This window comes from Pleurodeles waltl, chromosome 8 (genome assembly GCF_031143425.1).
Source record: "Pleurodeles waltl isolate 20211129_DDA chromosome 8, aPleWal1.hap1.20221129, whole genome shotgun sequence".
Classification (NCBI taxonomy): Eukaryota; Metazoa; Chordata; class Amphibia; order Caudata; family Salamandridae; genus Pleurodeles; species Pleurodeles waltl.
Genome location: NC_090447.1, coordinates 420262468 through 420282800, shown reverse-complemented (window position 1 = coordinate 420282800; position 20333 = coordinate 420262468). Strand labels below are relative to the sequence as shown.

The 20333-nt window shown below is 48.2% G+C and overlaps 1 protein-coding gene across 2 annotated transcripts in view; it reads left to right on the top strand.

Annotated features, from left to right (window-relative positions):
* Window positions 1–20333, top strand: part of CYFIP1 (cytoplasmic FMR1 interacting protein 1) — a 546797-nt gene that overhangs the window by 500829 nt on the left and 25635 nt on the right. The window lies entirely within an intron of this gene.

The window sequence follows — 20333 nt, the reverse complement described above, 5'->3', positions numbered from 1 at the left end:
TGAACTGTCAATATAATTGATATAACAAAACTTAAGAGACAGGTTTAGAAAAGAAAAGTATTTGACCTTGTGTCAAATACCGTCATCCTGAAATACTATCTCAAACCATTTTAAAAATGATGTGCATCAATTAATATGAATTCTATATTATTATAAATATGTATAAAACACATTCTGATGGATACTTCTAATCACAGATTCCTCACTTTAAGAATATCACGAAGACTGGATCCACTGACTAATTCAATCAATCTTCCTGCCTGCAAGTAGGTAGTGATGTGTAACTCTGCCTTGATTCCATACCTGCCCAGAAGTGACAGAGCAGAGCTGTATATAATCACCATCCCGCGCAGTGATGTCAGTACCTTTCTTTCTGCACCCTTCAAGGTGAATCTGGAGCTCTTTCAACTCCTCCCAAAAACTTTCTCAGGGTACTAGAGAATAATGTCCCCACAGAAAACAACAGGATTCAAGTTGTGCCAAGACTGCAGGAAGCTGTCATCAGTTGCAGACCTGAACTGTGTCTGTGGTGTTTGGGCTCTGGCTGTAAATCTGTAAGTTGTGTAAAAAGTGTGCCCTCATGCACTTGGCTATTCGAGACAGGGAAGCAGAACTATATTGCCCAACATAAGAGGTTGTGGTTTAAACATATGTCCGCCTTCAATTCAGTGGTACAACCATGGTCTACGTCACAAGGGCACTTCCTGCTTGAAGCTTCCTGTTAAGTCTAGACTTAAGCATAAAATGGGCAAGTGGGACAACACCATCCTTCTAATCGAAGTATAGTGAAAAGGCTTGAGGACATAAAAAAAAAATTGCAGTTCTCCGATGTCTTCTAAATCTAAATCGATCCCTCAGTTGGTCCCAGCACACTTGAATTCCTTGTCATCAACCCCACAGCAAATAAAGAACTCAAGAGAGGCCATGCTGCTGATTTCTGGTGTGGTTTTGGCCCCCTCAGGTGGACTTTCCGGCCCCACAGAGCAGTCTTGATCTATATTTGAACTTGCCCTAGTAATCCGCCCCTGATGCCATCTACTCCCCCAGGACCCACTACCAGGTCTTTATTGACTCTGGTACTGACTTTTACTCCAGGAACAATGCCCATGCTGGTTCCTCCCATACGGAGTCGGCTGGTGCCAATCCATGATCCAACAACATTCTCTGACCCCCAACTGACATCTTCCCCTGCTCCAGACCTATTTTGTTCTATGAAATCACAAGAATAACCAATGGTTATACAACCAGATAACAACCCAAGACCTATGCCTGAACACCGGTACCAGCAGAGAATTGACACTCCTTTTGGCTGTGTTTCAGACCCAATTTAAGAGACACCCAGTGTCCCTTAAGACACTGATAATATTTAACAAGGAGGCCATTTTGTTTTCCCCTCATTATAATGATGATGCATTGTATTTAAACTTAAAAGGATGCCAGTTTTCTTCGAAGTTGGGAGACAGGCCGGTAGGGCTGGGGCCAAAGAAGTTGTCGTCTCCGTCTTCTCTGCAGGGCTTCAGGTCCTTCTTCTTGTTAAGGTTGCAGGAATCTAGTTTCCTAGGTTCTGGGGAGCCCCTAAATACTGAATTTAGGGGTGTGTTTAGGTCTGGGAGGGCAGTAGCCAATGGCTACTGTCCTTGAGGGTGGCTACACCCTCTTTTTGCCTCCTCCCTGTGGGGAGGGGGGCACATCCCTAATCCTATTGGGGGAATCCTCCAAACTCAAGACGGCAGGGGTCACCTCAGCTCAGGACACCTTAGGGGCTGTCCTGACTGGTGGGTGACTCCTCCTTGTTTTTCTCATTATCTCCTCCTGCCTTGCCGCCAAAAGTGGGGGCAGTGGCCGGAGGGGCGGGCATCTCCACTAGCTGGGATGCCCTGGGGCACTGTAATGAGCCTTTGAGGCTCACCGCCAGGTGTTACAGTTCCTGCAGGGGGAGGTGAGAAGCACCTCCACCCAGTACAGGCTTTGTTCCTGGCCACAGAGTTCACAAAGGCACTCTCCCCATGTGGCCAGCAACATGTCTGGTGTGTGGCAGGCTGGCAGGAACTGGTCAGGCTACACTGGAAGTCGGGTATGTTTTCAGGGGGCATCTCCACCTGAGGGGGCCAAAACCACACCAGACAAAGGGTCCACAACAATACCCCGCCCTGCTTGTTGCAGTACCACATGACAGTGGTGTTGTCTGTGAACACCTGCACTACCTTCCCTTTGAGAGAGGGAAGAAATGCTTTAAATGCTAGTCTGATCGCCTGGAACTCCAACAGGTTGATGTGGAGCCCGGACTCTGCTGGAGACCAGATTACTCTGATCTCTGCCTCTCTCAGATGGCCGCCCCATTCCAGGAGTGACACATCTGTCACTACTGTCAGATCTGTTTGGGGAAGGTAGTGTGTAAGGAAATGCATCCTTGGCATCGTTACCCCCTGACTTTTTGCCTTTGCTGAAGCTAAGTTATGATTTGAAAGTGTGCTGGGACCCTGCTAACCAGGCCCTAGCACCAGTGTTCTTTCCCTAACCTGTACTTTTGTCTCTACAATTGGCACAACCCTGGCACTCAGGTAGGTCCCTTGTAACTGGTACCCCTGGTATCAAGGGCCCTGATGCCAGGGAAGGTCTCTTAAGGGCTGCAGCATGTCTTATGCCACCCTAGGGACCCCTCACTCAACACATACACACTGCCTCTCAGCTTGTGTGTGCTGGTGGGGAGAAAATGACTAAGTCGACATGGCACTCCACTCAGAGTGCTATGCCAACCTCACACTGCCTGTGGCATAGGTAAGTCACCCGTCTAGCAGGCCTTACAGCCCTAAGGCAGGGTGCACTATACCACAGGTGAGGGCATGGCTGCATGAGCAATATGCCCCTACAGTGTCTAAGTCTATTCTTAGACATTGTAAGTACAATGTGGCTATATTAAGTATATGGTCTGGGAGTTTGTCAATACGAACTCCACAGTTCAATAATGGCTACACTAAATATTGGGAAGTTTGGTATCAAACTTCTCAGAATAATAAACCCACACTGATGCCAGTGTTGGATTTATTAGAAAATGCACACAGAGGGCATCCTAGAGATGTCCCCTGTATTTTACCCAGTCCTTCAGTGCAGGACTGACTTGTCTGTGCCAGCCTGCCACTGAGCGACAAGTTTCTGACCCCCTTGGGTGAGAGCCTTTGTGCTCTCTGAGGCCAGAAACAAAGCCTGCACTGGCTTCACGCCTCCCCCTTACAGGAACTGTAACACCTAGCTGTGAGCCTCAAAGGCTCAGGCTTTGTGTTACAATGCCCCGGGGCACTCCAGTTAGTGGAGATGCCCAGCCGCCGGACAGAGCCCCCACTTTTGGTGGCAAGTTTAGAGGGATAATTAGGAAGAAGAAGAAGTCACGACCTCAGCAAGGACAACCCCTAAGGTGTCCAGAGCTGAAGTGACCCCTTCCTTGCAGAATCCTCCATCTTGGTTTGGAGGACAGGAATGTGCTACCATCCCCAAAGGGAGTGAGCACAAGGAGGGCGTAGCCACCCTCAGGGACAGTAGCCATAGGCTACTGCCCTCTGACCCCTAAAAACGTCCCTAAATCTTGTATTTAAGGGCTTCCTGAACAAAGCTAGTCAGATTCCTGACAACCTCACAAGAAGAAGGACAGCTTAACTGAAACCCCAGCAGAGAAGGAAAGGAGACAACTGATTTGGCCCCAGCACTACCGGCCTGTCTCGTGCTTCAAAGAACCTGCAGAAGAAAGGCGACGCGTCCTGCAGGTCCAGTGACCTCTGAAAACCACCCAGAGGACTGCCTGCATCACAGAGGATCAAGAACTCCTGTGAATGTGAACAGCAGCTCTGTCCAAAGAAGAAAATAAACCTCTTCTAAAGGACTCCTACCTCTCTCCAGAAGCGTTAGTGCTAACCACTCTGCACCCGACGCCCATGGCCCGAGTCCAAGTGGCCCAACCGACCAGAAAGGATCCCCAGGCAACGGCGACCAAGTGCTCACCCTGGGTTGACCTCTTCTTCTCCCCCCCCCCCTTCCTCCCCTCTGAAACAACGACACCTGCAGAGGGAATCCCGAGGACGGTCAAAGGTCCCACTGCACCCGCAGCCCCCAGGCCTTGGAGAAATCGACACCCAGTGCAGCGACGATCAGCAGGCGGCCCTCTTCCCTGTGCGAACAGTGGTCTGCCCGAGAGACACCCCCGGACCTCATCTGCAGTGCTGGAGTGACCCCTGGGGTCCCCTCATAGAGTGTCATTGGAAACCCAACGCCCGGTTTGCACCCGGCACCAGTGCCGCTGAGGGTGTTGGATTGGTGCCTACTTGGGGCCCCTCCAGTGCTCCTCTAATTCCCCCTGGTCTGCCTTCCGAGCCGCGGGTACATACCTTCTGGCTGACCGAATTCCGAGCACCCCCTGTCACCATAGGAGTCCACGTTAAAATTGCTCAACTTTGACTTCTGCACCCGACCGGCCCCGTGTTGCTGGTGGTGGGTGTTTGGGGTTTACTTGAATCCCCAGCGGTTGACTACCTATAACCCAGACACTGGAACTGGACACTGGAACTGTAAGTCATGCACTTACCTCTAAAACTGTACTTTATTTTCTTCCCCCAGGAACTGTTCTGAAAATGCACAGTGTCCACTTTTAAAATAGATATTCTTTGTTTTCTTAAAAACTGTTTACTTGACTAAAGTAAAACAAAGTTACATTGATGTCTATGCTAAGCACTTACATGCAACAGTATTTACTTTTCAACTGAGTCTTGTGGTTCTAGTAATAAAGTAACAAAAATATATTTTTCTATATAAAAACCTATTGGTCTGGAGTTAAGTCATTGAGTGTGTGTTTCTTCTTTTGCTTGTGTGTGTACAACAAATGCTTAACACTACCCTCTGAAAAGCCTAACTGCTCAATCACACTACCACAAATAGAGCGTTAGTATTATCCATTATTGCCTCTGTCAAGCCTTTTGGGGAAGGCTACAATTAATTGAGTTTGTCCACTGTTGGGTGTGTACAGAATGGCTATTGTATATACTCTCCCTCTGATACTACCCTTTGTTACTAAATATCTGCCATCTTTGTCCTGTTTCCTGCCACGCAACTGGAAGTGAGTGGAATTGTGGAACATCAAGGCTCCCCCACACTGTTTATTGGTTGCTGAGGCCGTGCAGACATGTGGCTAGTGTTTGTGGTTCAGCCAGTATCCCTCCCCACCTTCTGAGATGGGTTAACTGTAAGGCTATTATATCAAAATGATGGTCCCCAAAGTATTTCCAAAGTTGTGACCTTTTGTTGGGGGAGTTCAGTCCCTAAACATTCCACGACAGGAATTCAAGCATCTTGCTTTTCTAACAGCTTGCGCTAAAGTGAGCATTGCCCCTCTTAGTGGGTACTTGATGGCTCACCTCTTCCCTTCTCAGCCCAGGGTCACAGAGTTCCATCTATGCCTGCTCATTCCAGCTTTGAACAAAAAATTTGAAAAGAGCATAAGAACACCATAATAACTGTTAACGCGTAGACATGTTGTTGCTTCATGTCTAACCATCTTATGGTCGTCGTGGTGGGGAGTGAGTACCCATCCACCCTAGTTCCTCACAGAGACTGGCTATTGAAACATTATGAGTGTCATCTGTTGTCCTATTAATGTCTTGTGGTTTGCAAAGCCTGACATTTACTAAAGGCCAGGAAGTCTCCCAGGCCTCTTTCAGAATATGTTTCCTATGTTTCACACCTCGTGTCAGAGTAGATTTGCTGCTCTCAAGTGGTCAGTTGCTGGGCTGGGCAAGTCTCATGTCGTCCGTTCCTACTTATCACGCTGGCTGTGGGCCTTTGTTCCTGTGGCTCCTTTTCCCCTTTCTCTGTTCCTTCCAAGAGTCTGTGGAGGTGGCTGTCTCCCCCCTCCTTTTTGGTACATCCAAATGTCCCTCTGTTTCTTTAGTGCTCCTCCCCTGTAGGCGCAGAACGGTCACAGCTTCCTCGATGTCCGTAAAGTGGTGGTGTTTGTTCTTGAGATCAAAGGGGTATGTCCATCTGTACCTAATATTTTTAGCTCTCCTGGCTTCTGTGACTGCTCGAAAGTGCAGCCTACGGGCTAACGTTGCTGGTGCCACATGTTGATACAGTGCTCATTCTGCTCCTGGAAGGAGATGGTGTCTCGTTTTCTCGCCTTCTGGAGGATCAGTTCCTTCACCTTAAAGGAGCTCACCTTCACAAGCATGTCTCTGGGTCTCCTACCTTCACTAGCGGTGTGGGCCCCCACCCTATGCACTTGCTCCAGCTGGACGTCTGGGTATTAGTTGCCTAGAATAGTAGAGAAGAGGCCCACCACAAATGCTTTGAGATCTTGGCCTTCGTTGCTTTCTTCCAGTCCCCTCTCTCGGATGTTGTCTCTACGTGAGCAGTTTTCCAAATCTTTGCACTTGAGGAGATTTAGATGCAATTGTGTCTTCAGTGAGGTGAGACCGTTTTCTAAAGGAGCTATTTGTTGTTCCATCTCTTGGACCTTCGCCTCAAGGTCCAGTGTAAGGATCCCCACTAAGTCCACTTCGGACTGTAGAGAAGTCAGACTGGTATTCATTTCCAGTTTGACTGATTCAAGTGTGGTATTGACATCTGCTGTTAGTTCTTCACAAAGTTCCGATTTAAAGTCGTAGAACGATGTCAGGAAGTCTTCTTTGGTTAGTGCCATGTTTCCTGCCTGTGACTGCATGTGTCCGTTCGACCTGTGCACGGCAGGTCCAAAGTAGTTAGGGACCCTTCTGGATTGCAGCTTTCTTCTTGACATAAATGCTGCTTCCAACTCAGCACCCCACCCTCGCCGTCACATTTGGTAGGGGCAGTTGTCCCCGCGGTGCCAGGCTGTTCTCTCCTATTTGCCTCCGTGTGTCACGCCTGGTGGGCCCGGGTCGTCATGCACTACAATCACTTGTCAGACTTCGGTATTAGCAGGGTTCTCATCTCAGTTGCGCTCCTTGCCGCTCTATCACTGCTGCATGGCCTTTAGAGCTTGTCTGTTGTGAGGGGTTGTGCCGTGCTTCGGTCAGGCACTCGAGTCTCCTCTAGCTTCACCGTGTGCGTCAGTTGGTGGGCGCCATGTTAGGGTCAGGCAGTCTGGTAAGCAGGACTCTATCCTCTCTCCTGGGGTCGCCGCTAAGTTCTAGGCTGCACTGTTATTCAGTCGAATCGGGTTGCTCACCTTCCTTCCCCCTCAGCACTCACTTGGTGCATTGTTGGTCACAGTTCTACGCCCGCTTACTGCATCTGCGTCTGGCTCTAGGCCTGCCCCGGTCATTCTCAGTCGACAGCTTCCCTGGTCCTATCCTCTAGGCGTCCTGCTCCTGGATCGGGGCCCAAGCAGGCCTGAGGATCCGTACAACTTTCCCCTGTGTCATACCTTGACCAGTGCATGGGGTCACTCCGAAGACGGTGGGGGACGGCTTATTGTTTTGCGCCCGCCGCCATGTTGTTTCTTTGTGCTCCGGCGCTGGGGTCCCTGCACTCCCTTCACCTTCCTAGGTGCACTTCAGGTGTCTGGCTCGCATCATGACACCTCACATGGAGTCTCTGCAAGGAATTAGAGCGAAGCCTACGCAGATCATGCCCGGTCGACTATGTTGGTTGGCCAGCATAGCACATTTTAATGCAGAGTATGACCCATCTGGAGATGGTCCTTTTAGAAAGCTGGCCCTGTATATACTATATAAAAATTAGATATAGTGTGCATAGTTCCAGGGATTACCCAGAGGCTTGACAGAGGCTGAAATAGATAATACTAATGTTCTATTTGTGGTAGTGTGGTCAAGCAGTTAGGCTTATCAACCTGGTTATGTCTGCCCTATCATTGTAGAGTTTCAGGCGGTTAACATGGATCACCCTCTTGGGAGTCCTGCTAGTGCCCAGGTCCACTAAGTAAGTGACCTAACTCTTTTTCTCTAGGACTGGGTAAGGGCCACTCCATCTGTCCTGAAGTGCCCTGTGAGCCACAGGCTCCAGAACCCAGGCTTTCTGTCCTGGCTGGAATTCAACCATTGCAGCCTTTTGGTCATACCACAACTTCTGAAGTTGTTGGCTAGCCTCAAGGTTTTTGGATGCCTTTTCCATGTACTCAGCCATCCTGGAGCAGAGGCCAACCAGATAGTCCACCACATCTTGTTTAGGCTCATGGAGAGGTCTCTCCCAGCCTTCCTTAACAAGTGCCAGTGGTCCCCTTACAGGATGGCCAAACAGAAGTTCAAAAGGGGAAAACCCTACTCCCTTCTGAGGCACCTCTCTGTAGGCGAAAAGCAAGCATGACAGGAGGACATCCTATCTCCTTTTGAGTTTTTCAGTGAGCCCCATGATTTGGGCTCCTTCAATGTCTTGTTGAATCTCTCAACAAGTCCATTGGTTTGTGGATGATCTGGTATGGTGAATTTATATGTCACTCCACACTCATTCCACATGTTTTTTAGGAAAGCTGACATGAAGTGTGTACCTCTGTCAGAAACCACCTCCTTATGGAAACCCTCTCTGGTAAAAAATACCAATTAGGGCATTGGCTACTGCAGGGGCAGTAGTGGACCTAAGGGGAATTGCTTCAGGGTATCTGGTAGCATGATCCACTACTACCAGTATGTATTGATTCTCTGAGGCTGTGGGTGGTTCAAGTGGACCCACCATGTCCACACCAACCCTCTCAAAGGGTACCCCCACCACTGGAAGTGGAATGAGGGGGGACTTGTGATGGCCATCTGTCTTACAACTGGCTTGACTGGTGACACAGGAGCTACAAAACTCCCTTACTTTCTGGGACATGTTGGGCCAATAAAAAATGGTTCACAAGTCTGCTTCATGTTTTGGTTTATCCCAAATGCCCAGCTAGAGGGATGTCATGGGCCAATGTGAGGATAAGCTCTCAACTCCTGAGGCACTGCCACTCTCCTAGTGGCACTAAGCTTGGGACCACTGGCCTCAGTGTTAAGGAGTCCATCCTCCCAATAGACCCTGTGGGAGCCACAGTCATCTCCTTTCTCCTGTTCTGCAACTTGCTGTCTCAGGCCTTGAAGAGTGGGACAAGTGTTTTGTCCCTGGCACAGTGTTTTGTCCCTGGCACAGTTCGGTCCAAGAGCTCTACCTGATAAGGTTCCACCCCCATGGACTCAGTTCCCTCAGGGGATAAGACATCTTGCTGAGAAGAGAGGTCTTGCTTCTTTTGCTGTTCAGAGGCTGGTCTCCCAGTCATCCTACCTTTTCTCTTGGAAGGTTGGGACATTATTCCAGGCTCCAACACTTGTTTTTTTTCAACCTGTGCTCTGCTCTGTGCTCTGGTTTTCACACACATCAGTTCAGGGATTCCCAGCATGGCTGCATGGGTTTTGAGCTCTACATCAGCACATGCTGAGGATTCCAGATCATTCCCTAGCAAACATTCCACTAGGATTGCAGAAGAGACCACTACCTGTTTCAGGCTAGTAACCTCTCCCCATTCTAAAGTCACCATAGCCATGGGATGGACTTTAGTCACATTGTCAGCATTGGTAACTGAATAAGTCTGTCCTGCCAAATACTGTCCTGGGGAAACCAGTTTCTCTGTCACCATGGTGACACTGGCACCTGTATTCCTTAGGGCTTCTACCTTTGCCACATTGATTAAGAGTGGCTGCCTGTATTTTTTGCATGTTAGTCAGCCAGGCAGCTTGTGTGGCTATATCCACCTCACCCTCAGAGACTAAAGTAGCTTCAGTGAGAACTCTGATTTGCTCTGGACGCACTGTTGATCCCACCTGGAGACTGGCTATTCCAGTACTAACTGGAGTAGAGCTAGTGGGACCTTTCTTAGGACAGGCCATGTCTCCAGTTTGGTGTCCATACAGTGTACAGTTGTGACACCAGGCCTTCTTGGGATCAAAGTTTTTACCCTTGTACCCATTTGTGGACTGTGAAGAGGCTCGGGCCCACCCTCCTGAGCAGGTTTTGGGGCCCTTGAAGACTCTTTGCTTTTGTCCTTAGGTGTCTTACTACTCTTCCCTTGGGGAGGCTTTGTGACCCCTTTCTTTTGGTCACCCCCTGTGGAAGTCTTGGTCACCCCAGTCTTGACCCAATGGTCTGCCTTCTTTCCCAATTCTTGGGGAGAAATTGGACCTAGGTCTACCAGATTTTGATTCAACTTATCATTGAAGCAGTTACTTAACAGGTCTCCCTTCATAAACAAATTATAAAGCCCATTCTAGTCATGCACTCCACTGCCAGTTATCCAACCATCTAGTTTTTCACTGAGTAGTCAACAAAATCTACCCAGGTTTTGTGACCCCCCCCCCCCCCGAGCCTAATTCTCAGTGGAGAATCTCAAGCCCTCAATCAGGGTATTCTTCATGAGGTCATAGGATTTTGCATCTTTACCAGAGAGTGTGAGGAGTCTATCCCTACACTTACCAGTGAACAGTACCCAAAGGAGAGCTCCCCAGTGATGTCTGTTTAACTTTCTGGTTGCACAAGCCCTCTCAAAAGCTGTGAACCATTTCTTGATATCATCACCTTCTTCGTATTCTCTCCAAGACTATTTATGTTGCTGCCATCATTAATTGGTGCTAAGCCCATTTCTGCTCTCTCCCTTTCGCTAGGAGTTGTTGCTCTAAAGCTTACCCTTTGGCCATCCTTGCTAAAAGAATGCCCTCTTCATTGAGGCTGCCCTCAATTTTCCAAGTGGACTCCCCTGTGGAAGATCCAGATCCAGTGATTTGTATCCATGGAGAAAGGGTTCTAGGGACCCTGGCCTCCCTAGTTAGGTGAGGAGGGGAGAGTTCATCCTTCTCATCTCTAACATCCTCCTGTCTGAGTGTAGTTTTTCCTCCTCAGCAGGGTGTTCCCTGGTGTACTCTGCCAAGAGCTCCTGGAGCTTGAACTTGGTAGGGTTGGAAACAGTAATCTTTTTCAGCTTACAAAGGGACCTTAACTCTGTCATCCCTAGATGGAGGTAAGGGATGAGGTTGCGTTCCACCACCATATCCTCTGAGCTGCTTATTATGTTAATACAAGTTGGGATTACTTTTTAGAAACTAAAAACTATCTCTAATAACTAGGGACCAGATGTATGAAAAAGGCCTTTTGCGAATCTGAAATAGCGATTTTTAAGAAATTGCTATTTCTGATTCGCAAAATGCAATGTATCACATTCTGTAATAGCGATTTCTTAAAAATCGCAAATGCTATTACCGAATCGCAAATTGCAATACCGGCCCCCATTCGCACCTATGTGCCTGTAGGCCCATATTTGCAAATTCTTTGCTTTCCAAAATTGCGAATTCCTAACTGGAATTTGCAATTTTTGGAAATGCAAAGTGCTGGGGGCCTTAGGCCCCCTCTGCTGCACCCCAAAATATTTTTTTACAACATGTAAGGTGCACACATGCCAAAAGGGCATGTGTGCTTTACATGTAAATTATAAAAATGCATTTTAAATGCATTTTTAAAATTTGCACATGGTTACCACCAAGTTCAAATTAGTGGTAAATAGCGATTCCTTAATGCCCAATTCGCATTAAGGAATTGCTTGTTACATGTGCTTTAGAAATTGCAAATAAGGATTCCTTATTTGCGATTTCTTATTTAGAGAGTAGCAATTTGCGACTCTCTAAACAGGGTCGCAATTTTAAGGAATCGCTATTTTAGCGATTCCTTAAAATTGCATTCAGAATGCATTTGATACATTCTGAATTGGCTTCTTGCATTCGCAAACGGGCATTCGCACCGTTTGTGAATGCAAAAAGCTTTGATACATCTGGCCCTAAATCCTAACTTAGAAATAACTTTTAAACTTAGATGCTAAGGGTAGGTAACCAAGGCCCTATCAGGACTTTTAAAAATGTGGAAAAAATAGTCAAATTCAAAAATCAGTTTTCTAAAGGCAATTTTGGAATTTAGGGCCATATGTACAAAAGCTTTTTCCCATAGACACAGAATGGGTAAAATCCTTTCGTACATCTGGCCCTTCGTCCTGTGATCAGGTATTGGCTGAGTAATCCAGCAAATGCAAAGTCGTAGACCCCACTACTGATCCACCAATGTAGGAAGCTGGCTCTGTATATTCTATATCAAAATGAGATATAGTGTGCACAGAGTCTAGGGATTCCCCAGAGGTTAAAATAGATACTAATGCTCTATTTGTGGTAGTGTGGTCAAGCAGTTAGGCTTATCAGAGGGTAGTGTTAAGCATTTGTTGTAAACACACAATCAATAGAAGAAACACACACTCAATGACTTAACTCCAGACCAATATGATTTTATATAGAAAAATATGTTTTGTTAATTTATTTCTAGAACCAAGATTCAGTTAGCAAGTAAGTACATAAAATAAAAGGTACTTTGCATATATATATGATCAGGACTTTGAATAGAATCAACAATGTATACAGTTCTATTTAAAATGGAAAAAAGCTATTTTAAAAGTGGACACTGCTTTTCTCAACAGTTCCTGGGGGAAGAAAAGCTAGTACAGTTTTGCAGGTAAGTAGATGACTTACAGTTCTTATCTCCGGGGTTTAGGTAGTCTGTCGCTGGGGGTTCAAGTTAACCGCAAACACCCACCACCAGCAACACGGGGCCAGTCGGGTGCAGAGGTCCAAGAGGAACCAAATTTACATGGGCTGCTATTGAGACAGAGGGTACTCGGAATTCGGTCAGCCAGCAGGTTAGTACCAGTGGTTTCGGAGGGCAGACCAGGGAGGTTCAAGAGAGCACTGGAGGGGCCCCAAGTAGGCACCAAACATGCACTCTCAGCGGCACTCGGGCGACCGGGTGCAGGGTTCAAACAGGGCGTCTGGTTTTCAATTCAACTCTATGAAGGGGCCTTCAGGGTTCACTCTGAGACTGCAGACGAGGTCCTGGGGGACTTCTCGGGCAAACCACCGACTAGGCAGGAAGGAGGGCCGCCTTCTGGTCGATGCTGCACCGGGCGTCGTTTTCTCCAAGGCCTGGGGACTGCAGGTGCAGTGGTTCGTCAGGCATCTGTTATCTTCATCTAGAGCTAGCGTTCAGGGGGGTCCTCGGGATTCCCTCTTCCGGTGTCGAAGTGGAGGGGTCAACCCAGGGTGGGCTCTCACAATCGCCTGGGGACCCTTTTTTGCTGGGTGGACCACCTGGACACGGGCTGTGGGCGTCGGGTGCACAAGGGTCAGGACTTGCGCATCATGAGTGAGGTGGGAGTCTTTAGTTGTAGGTTTCTTTAGACAGAGCCACTATCCTTGGGAGTTCTTGGTCCTTTTTGGTGCAGGGCAGTCCTCTGGAGTTTGCAGAGGTTGCTGGGCCCGCTGGACGCGTCGCTGGTCATTTTGCAGGTTCTCTGAAGCGGGAGACAGGCCGGTAGGGCTGGGGCCAAAGTAGATGTAATTTTCCTTCTTCTCTGCTGGGGGTTTCAGCTTAGCAGTCCTTCTTATAGGTTGCCAGGAATCTGATGAGCTGGGTTCCGGAAGGCCCTTAAATCCTAAATTTGGGGACGTTTTAGGAGTCAGAGGGCAGTAGCCACTGGCTACTGTCCCTAAGGGTAGCTACAGCCTCCTTGGGCCTACTCCCTTTGGGGAGGGGGCACATTCCTATCGCTATTGGTCCCTGTCCTTCAAACCAAGATAGAGGATTCTGCATGGGGGGGTCACCTCAGCTCTGGACACCTTAGAGGTGGTGCTGGCTGGGGTGGTCACTCTTCCTTGTTTTTTCTAATTTTCCCGCCAGGCTTGCCACCAAAAGTGGGGCTTTGTCCGGGGCCAGGCATCTCCACTAGCTGGAGTACCCTGGGGCACTGTAACCCAAGGCTTGAGCCTTTGAGGCTCACCACCAGGTGTAACAGTTCCTGCAGAGGGACGTCTGAAGCACCTTCACCCAGGACAGGCTTTGTTTCTGACCATTGAGTGCACAAAGGCACTTACCCAATGTGGTCAGAAACTCGACTGAAAGCGGCAGGTTGGCACAGACCGGTCAGTCCTACACCAGCAGTTAGGCTAACATAAAGGGGGCATCTCTAAGATGCCCTCTGTGTGCATTTTTCAATAAATCCCACACTGGCATCAGTGTGGGTTTATTGTGCTGAGAAGCTTGATACCAAACTTCCCAGTTTTCAGTGAAGCCATTATGGAGCTGTGGAGTTCGTAGTGACAATCTCCCAGACCATATACTCAATATTGCTACACTGCACTTACAATGTCAAAGAATAGACTTGACACTGTAGGGGCATATTGCTCATGCAGCTATGCCCTCACCTGTGGTATAGTGCACCCTACCCTAGGGGTGTAAGGCCTGCTAGAGGGGTGACTTACCTACGCCACAGGCAGTGGTTTGTGGGCATGACACCCTGAGAGGGGTGCCATGTCGACTTTGTCTTTCTCTTCCCCAAAAGCACACACAAGCTGCAAGGCAGTGTGCATGTGCTGAGTGAGGGGTACCCTAGAGTGGCATAATACATGCTGCAGCCCTTAGAAACCTTCCCTGGCCACAAGGCCCTTGGTACCATGGGTACCTTTTACAAGTGATTTAACTGTGTGCCAGGGCTGTGTCAATTGTGGAAACAAAGGTACAGTTTTAGGGAAAGAACACTGGTGTAGGGGCCTGGTTAGTAGGGTCCCAGCTCACTTTCAATCAAAGTTGGCATCAACATTAGACAAAAAGTGTGGTGGGTGGTAACCATGCGAACATTGGCACTTTCCTACACCTTCCTATCCATGTTGAAGGGCTACGCTGAAGGAGATATCCTCCTGCTAGGTGATTTCAATTTGATTTGGGACAGCTTCCAGGACACAACTTACCCCCAAAGAGCCCAAACAAGCATCTTTGCCAGGTCCGTTAAGGCGGCCTTCAACAGGCTGGGTCTTTTTGAAGCGTGGTAAATGCTCCACCCCACAGTAAAAGACTACATCTTTTTCTCCCACTCGCATAGATCATATTCGAGGATCGATTATGTATTCGTAAGCCAACCCCTACGACAATCGCTCAGATCAGCGACAATACGCACAGTCATCCTCTCTGACCATGCCCCGCTGGGGATTGGAATTGATTGGCCCACAACACGTTCTAGAGTCAGTAGATGGTATTTCCCTAATATTCTAACCTCAGACCAAATATTTCTAGACGAACTATGGAAAGCAATCAGGGAATACTTTCAGCATAATAACCCCACCAACACTTCAAACCTCACAACCTAGGATGCATTCAAAGCAGTCATACGGGGGGAAATGCATCTCTTTAGCTTCCTCTCTGCACCAACTAAAGGCGAAGGAACGACAAGACTTGGATAACGAATGGACCGTAGAGGAGCAGGCTCACAAACTTTCCCCTACTTGACTCTCACAGAAAAAGGTGACCTCATTAAAAGGTAAACTGCAATCCATATACACAAATAGAGCAGAAATCTGATTGCTGCGCCTCAAGAAAACCTCCTATAAAAAGGGGAACAAAATAGGCCCGATGCTAGCATGACAATTACGCACCAAACAGGCAAGAGAATATATTGACGAAATATGGGACGAGTCCGGTGAACATCATGCAGAGGAGGAAAAAGCCTGAGTCTTTCGGGACTTCTACACCGACTCTATACGTCAAAGCAACCAGAAACCCCTGCTCAACATGCCCACGTACAACACTCGAGCCTCCCACAGATACCCCAAGTAACTAATGATACCTTAATAGCTCCTTTTACAAGGGAGGGGGTACAGGCAGCCATTGACTCCCTACCTCTAACCAAGTCACCAGGTCCAGATGGGTTTAACGCCCAATTCTACAGAACATTTGGTGCGGAGTTGACACCATATCTCACTGAGCTATTCAACCAGGTCAGGACAGGAAATGCCGTGTCCCCCACCGTGAACAAAGCTCTAATCACACTTATTCCTAAAATTGGAAAGGACCCCCAATCGTGACCGGCCTATTGCCCTCCTAAATCTTGATGCGAAACAGTACTGTAAAATTCTGGTGAAAACATTAGAAGATGTCATGCCCGATTTTGATACATCTCGATCAGTCGGGATTTATTAAAGGTCGCCAAACGCACTATAACCTACGACGAGTAGTCCACTTGATGGAAAAGGCAACTAAGAAAAAGATACCTGCTATGTTGTTGGCACTAGATGCCGAAAAGTCTTTTGACCGAGTAGAGTGGTCTTTATTGGTGGCTACCTTACGGCAATTTGGATTGAGTGACCAATTTATAGATTTGATAATGAGCAACTATACTTGCCCTCGCTCGTAAGTTATGGTGAATGGGATGGCTTCAGCATTTTTTGACCTGACAAGGGGAACGAGGCAGGACTGCCCCCTCTCCCCCTTGCGATTTGCTCTGTGTGGAGCCCTTGGCGGGCAGAATCCGGGCGCAACCAAAAATTCAGGTTATTCAATTTGTTCATGACCAGCACAAAATCTCTGTTTGAGGATGATATTCTCCTCTTTGTCACTGACACCCGAACAACTCTGCCTGCAATCCAAGACGAACTTGCGGTATATGAACGAGTAGCGGGATTCAAGGTCAATATGTAGAAATCATATATGCTCAATGTGACGATACCCACAACCGAGATGGGTGAGATAGCCGCCAAAGCACCCTTCCTATGGGCCAAGAAAGAAATCACCTACTTAGGCATTAAAATTACCCCTAAAGTCACCGATTTATTTAAAGCAATCACTCCCCCCTCCTCAGAAGCTTGCGGACAGACTTTAAGCAATGGTCTCGCCTCTTCCTCACCTGGTTGGGACGTATTAACGTCATGAAGATGACGTTGCTTCCCCGGATATTATGTCTATTCCAGGGCTTACCTATCGTTGTCCCCAAAGACTTCTTTACGCAAGCGCGTACAATGATTACTAGGTTCATATGGCAGGGAGGCAGGGTCAAACTATTGAATAAACTACTCACAAGACCAACGGAAGCAGGGGGTTTGGCTCTTCCGGACTTTCAACTCTACTATAAAGTGACACAACTTCACATCATCGCCGAATGGTCCCTTAGGGCATCGGACAAACTATGGCTCCATATGGACCGTGCTGTGGCAGGGCGGTCCATATGGGATATACTCTGGAAACCTAGTAATGACCAGCCGAGGAATGCCAACCTGAGCATGCCCACAGCCACTACACTCAAAGTGTGGGACACAGTCACGAAGACCTATGGAGTGAGGGCCTTCCCCTCCCCATATACCCCATTCACTATAATGTGGCCTTCCCCTCGGCCTTGACACCAGGACCATTTGACAAGTGGCAGGAGGGAGGGTGTCTGCGGATCTCAGAACTATACCACCGGGACAACATTCTAACGTTTGAGAATTGCTGCAGAGACTTTCAGTTGCCCCCGTCGGAACACTTTCATCAATCACAATTAAAGCATTAGGTAACACACGCTCATATACCATTGGCGGCCACCAGGGAACTGCTCCTGATCAAACAATTTGTACGACTGGTTGAGGTGGTGAGGGGAAGTATCTCCACTCTGTATAAATTACTGATGTCTGCACATCGCGTCTACACTCCCCACTACATCACATTTTGGGAACAGGTCCTGGACTCCACAATGGAGGAGAGGCAGTGAAATGTTCTTTTCCAAGATATCACTAAATACAACCACTCCTTGGGGGTAAGAGAAGCACATTATAAATTACTCTACAACTGATACCCGTACGCAGAAAAACATAAAGGCCCTCATTACGACCTTGGTGGGCGGCTGAAGCTGCCCGCCAATGCGGCCGCGCTCCCACCGCGGCCATTATGAGATCCCTGCTGGGCGGGCGGGCGGAAACCTGGTTTCCGCCCGCCAGCCCAGTGGGGATCTCGGCCGCAACACAGGAGCCGGCTCCAAATGGAGCCGGCGGTGTTGCGGCCGTGCAGCGGGTGCAGTTGCACCCGTCACACTTTTCACTGTCTGCTATGCAGACGGTGAAAAGTTGCACAGGGGCCCTGTCAAGGGGCCCCGCAACTCCCCGTGCCGCCAGCCTTTTCCTGGCGGTTCAGATCGCCAGGAAAAGGCTGGCGGTAGGGGGACTTGTAATCCCCTGGGCAGCGCTGCCCTGGCGGATTAAATCCGCCCTGTCAAGGGGCCCCGCAACTCCCCGTGCCGCCAGCCTTTTCCTGGCGGTTCAGATCGCCAGGAAAAGGCTGGCGGTAGGGGGACTCGTAATCCCCTGGGCAGCGCTGCTAGCAGCGCTGCCCTGGCGGATTAAATCCGCCAGGACTAACGTGGCGGTAAACCGCCGGTCCCGGCGGTGCGACCGCAGCGCTTCTGCCATGGTCGTGATACCTTGGGAAACACCGCCAACCTGTTGGCGGCGCTTCCGTCAGAACAGCCCTAGCGGTCTTGGACTACCAGGGTTGTAATGACCCCCAAAATGTTTTTCCCCTCATACGTCCGATGGGTGTTGGAGAGGCTGTGGCCTCTGGGGGACTTTCGGCATATATGGTGGGACTGCCCAACTATCTGACCCTACTGGGAAGAAATCTTGTCACAAATCAAGGAGATTTTGGGCTAACCTATCCCCCACACTCCAGCACACGTCCTTTTAGGTGTGCAGGACCTGGCCCTGAAGCACCAAACAATGGGGGACTGCTCCAATATGTGGCTGGCTCTGGCTGCTGCCAAGATGACTTTGGCATCATATTGGAAGAAACCAGAAACCCCACCCATAGCACTGTGGCATACTAGACTGTGGCAGTTCCTCTTCATGGAGCGGTTGGTGTTGGTGGACAAATTGACAGACTCGAAAAGAGGTTTTGAATATTTATGGAGCCCCCTGGTGTAGTTCCTATCAAGGGGTCTTCCACTGGTGTCCTGCTGCCCGCGTCTTAGAGCATTGCATCTATTCCATGTATAAAGGGGCACCTTCCCCAGGAGGGGGAGCGTTATATTACTGCCAGCCCTCTTGAAATGAAGCAGTAAGACTCCACTATCCATAATTCCAATGTCTCACTTGTTATGCTAGCCAAGTTTGGTTATATTTTGTTGCTGTTATGTTTTCATGAACCAGTAAGGTGGTACCTACAGACAATATATGTACTGTTGATGATGACCTGATTTGTAGCTTACTACTGGAAATGATAATTCATGAAGCTTTTAAATGATATTTGTATCTGTACCTCTAAAACTTTAACAAAGAAAGTTTAACAAAAAATGTGCTATGCTCTAGCAAAGAAGCAACCCCCTGAGGGTTTACGTGCTCATTCTACCAGAGCTAAAGCTGCAACCACTGCGATAGCACGCAGAGTTCCAGTCCTGTACATCTGTCAGGCGGCAGGCACCATGGGCATCTCTGTACACATTTCCCAAACACTACTGCCTGGAAAGTCAGGTCTGTAGGGATGGTCGCTTTGCCCATTCGGTTCTGCAGGACTTTCTGGTGTGATCTTAGTTCGCAGACCCACCTTCAGGGATGGTATTGCTTGGCTATCTATTCTAAGGTAAGGAATCTAGATGTCTCTATCAGATGGACATGTTACTTACCTTTGGTAACGGCTTATCTGGTAGAGACAAAATCTAGTGACAGGTTCCTTACTGACCCACCACTCTGTGAACAGATTTCTAGGGACAGGGACTCCATTTTCAGGGCCCTAATTTTGACAAACGAGTGCTGAGTGTTCTTTATGGCTCTGCGCTCTGGTGTGGAAAATCATGAATAGAAACTGATATCAGTGTGCTGGGGTAGCGCTTAAGTAGGACCCATGATGTCTTATTTGGCGTGGACTACGCCAACAAAGGACGCAGAGCCAATCAACGCCACCTAACAGTGCTCAGGGGTGCTGCTCAAGAAAAATGTCCGGATCCTGACTGACGCCTGGGGAAATTCTAAAGTAAAGTATCTGCAACTATATGTTGTCTCTACCAGAGAAGGTGTTACCGAAGGTAAGTAACTTGTCTGTAAAGAGTCAAGTTTGGGACCTTGCAATCAAGAAACATATTAGTGATATATCAAGAGTCAAGTTGGGGAACATCAGAGCAAATGTTTGTGGTATTGTATTATTTTATCTATGAATCAGCTTAATCAATGGAACCTTACAGCGTGCACAAGAAAAACAGATGATTTTAACTGTTACATTTAGGCACAACATCCCTGGCAACCAAACTGGTACGTGGGTTTTGACTCATGCAAGTATTTCTTGCTGTTTGTGTCGTAATGATCGATACAAATGAAGAGAACGTTGGTTTTCTGTATTCATTCTTGTTAATTCCTTGAGAATGTTTTGCACTACACTGGGTGTTAGATATAAAGGAAATGTAGATCCCCAGGTACAATCTCACTTCCAAGCCCATAATACAGTGGCTGTTGCGTGTTTCTAACATTTTATTTTGGTCGTCATACAAACTATTTGCTATGTTTGCTCCCACTCTTTAAAGTGTTGCAAAA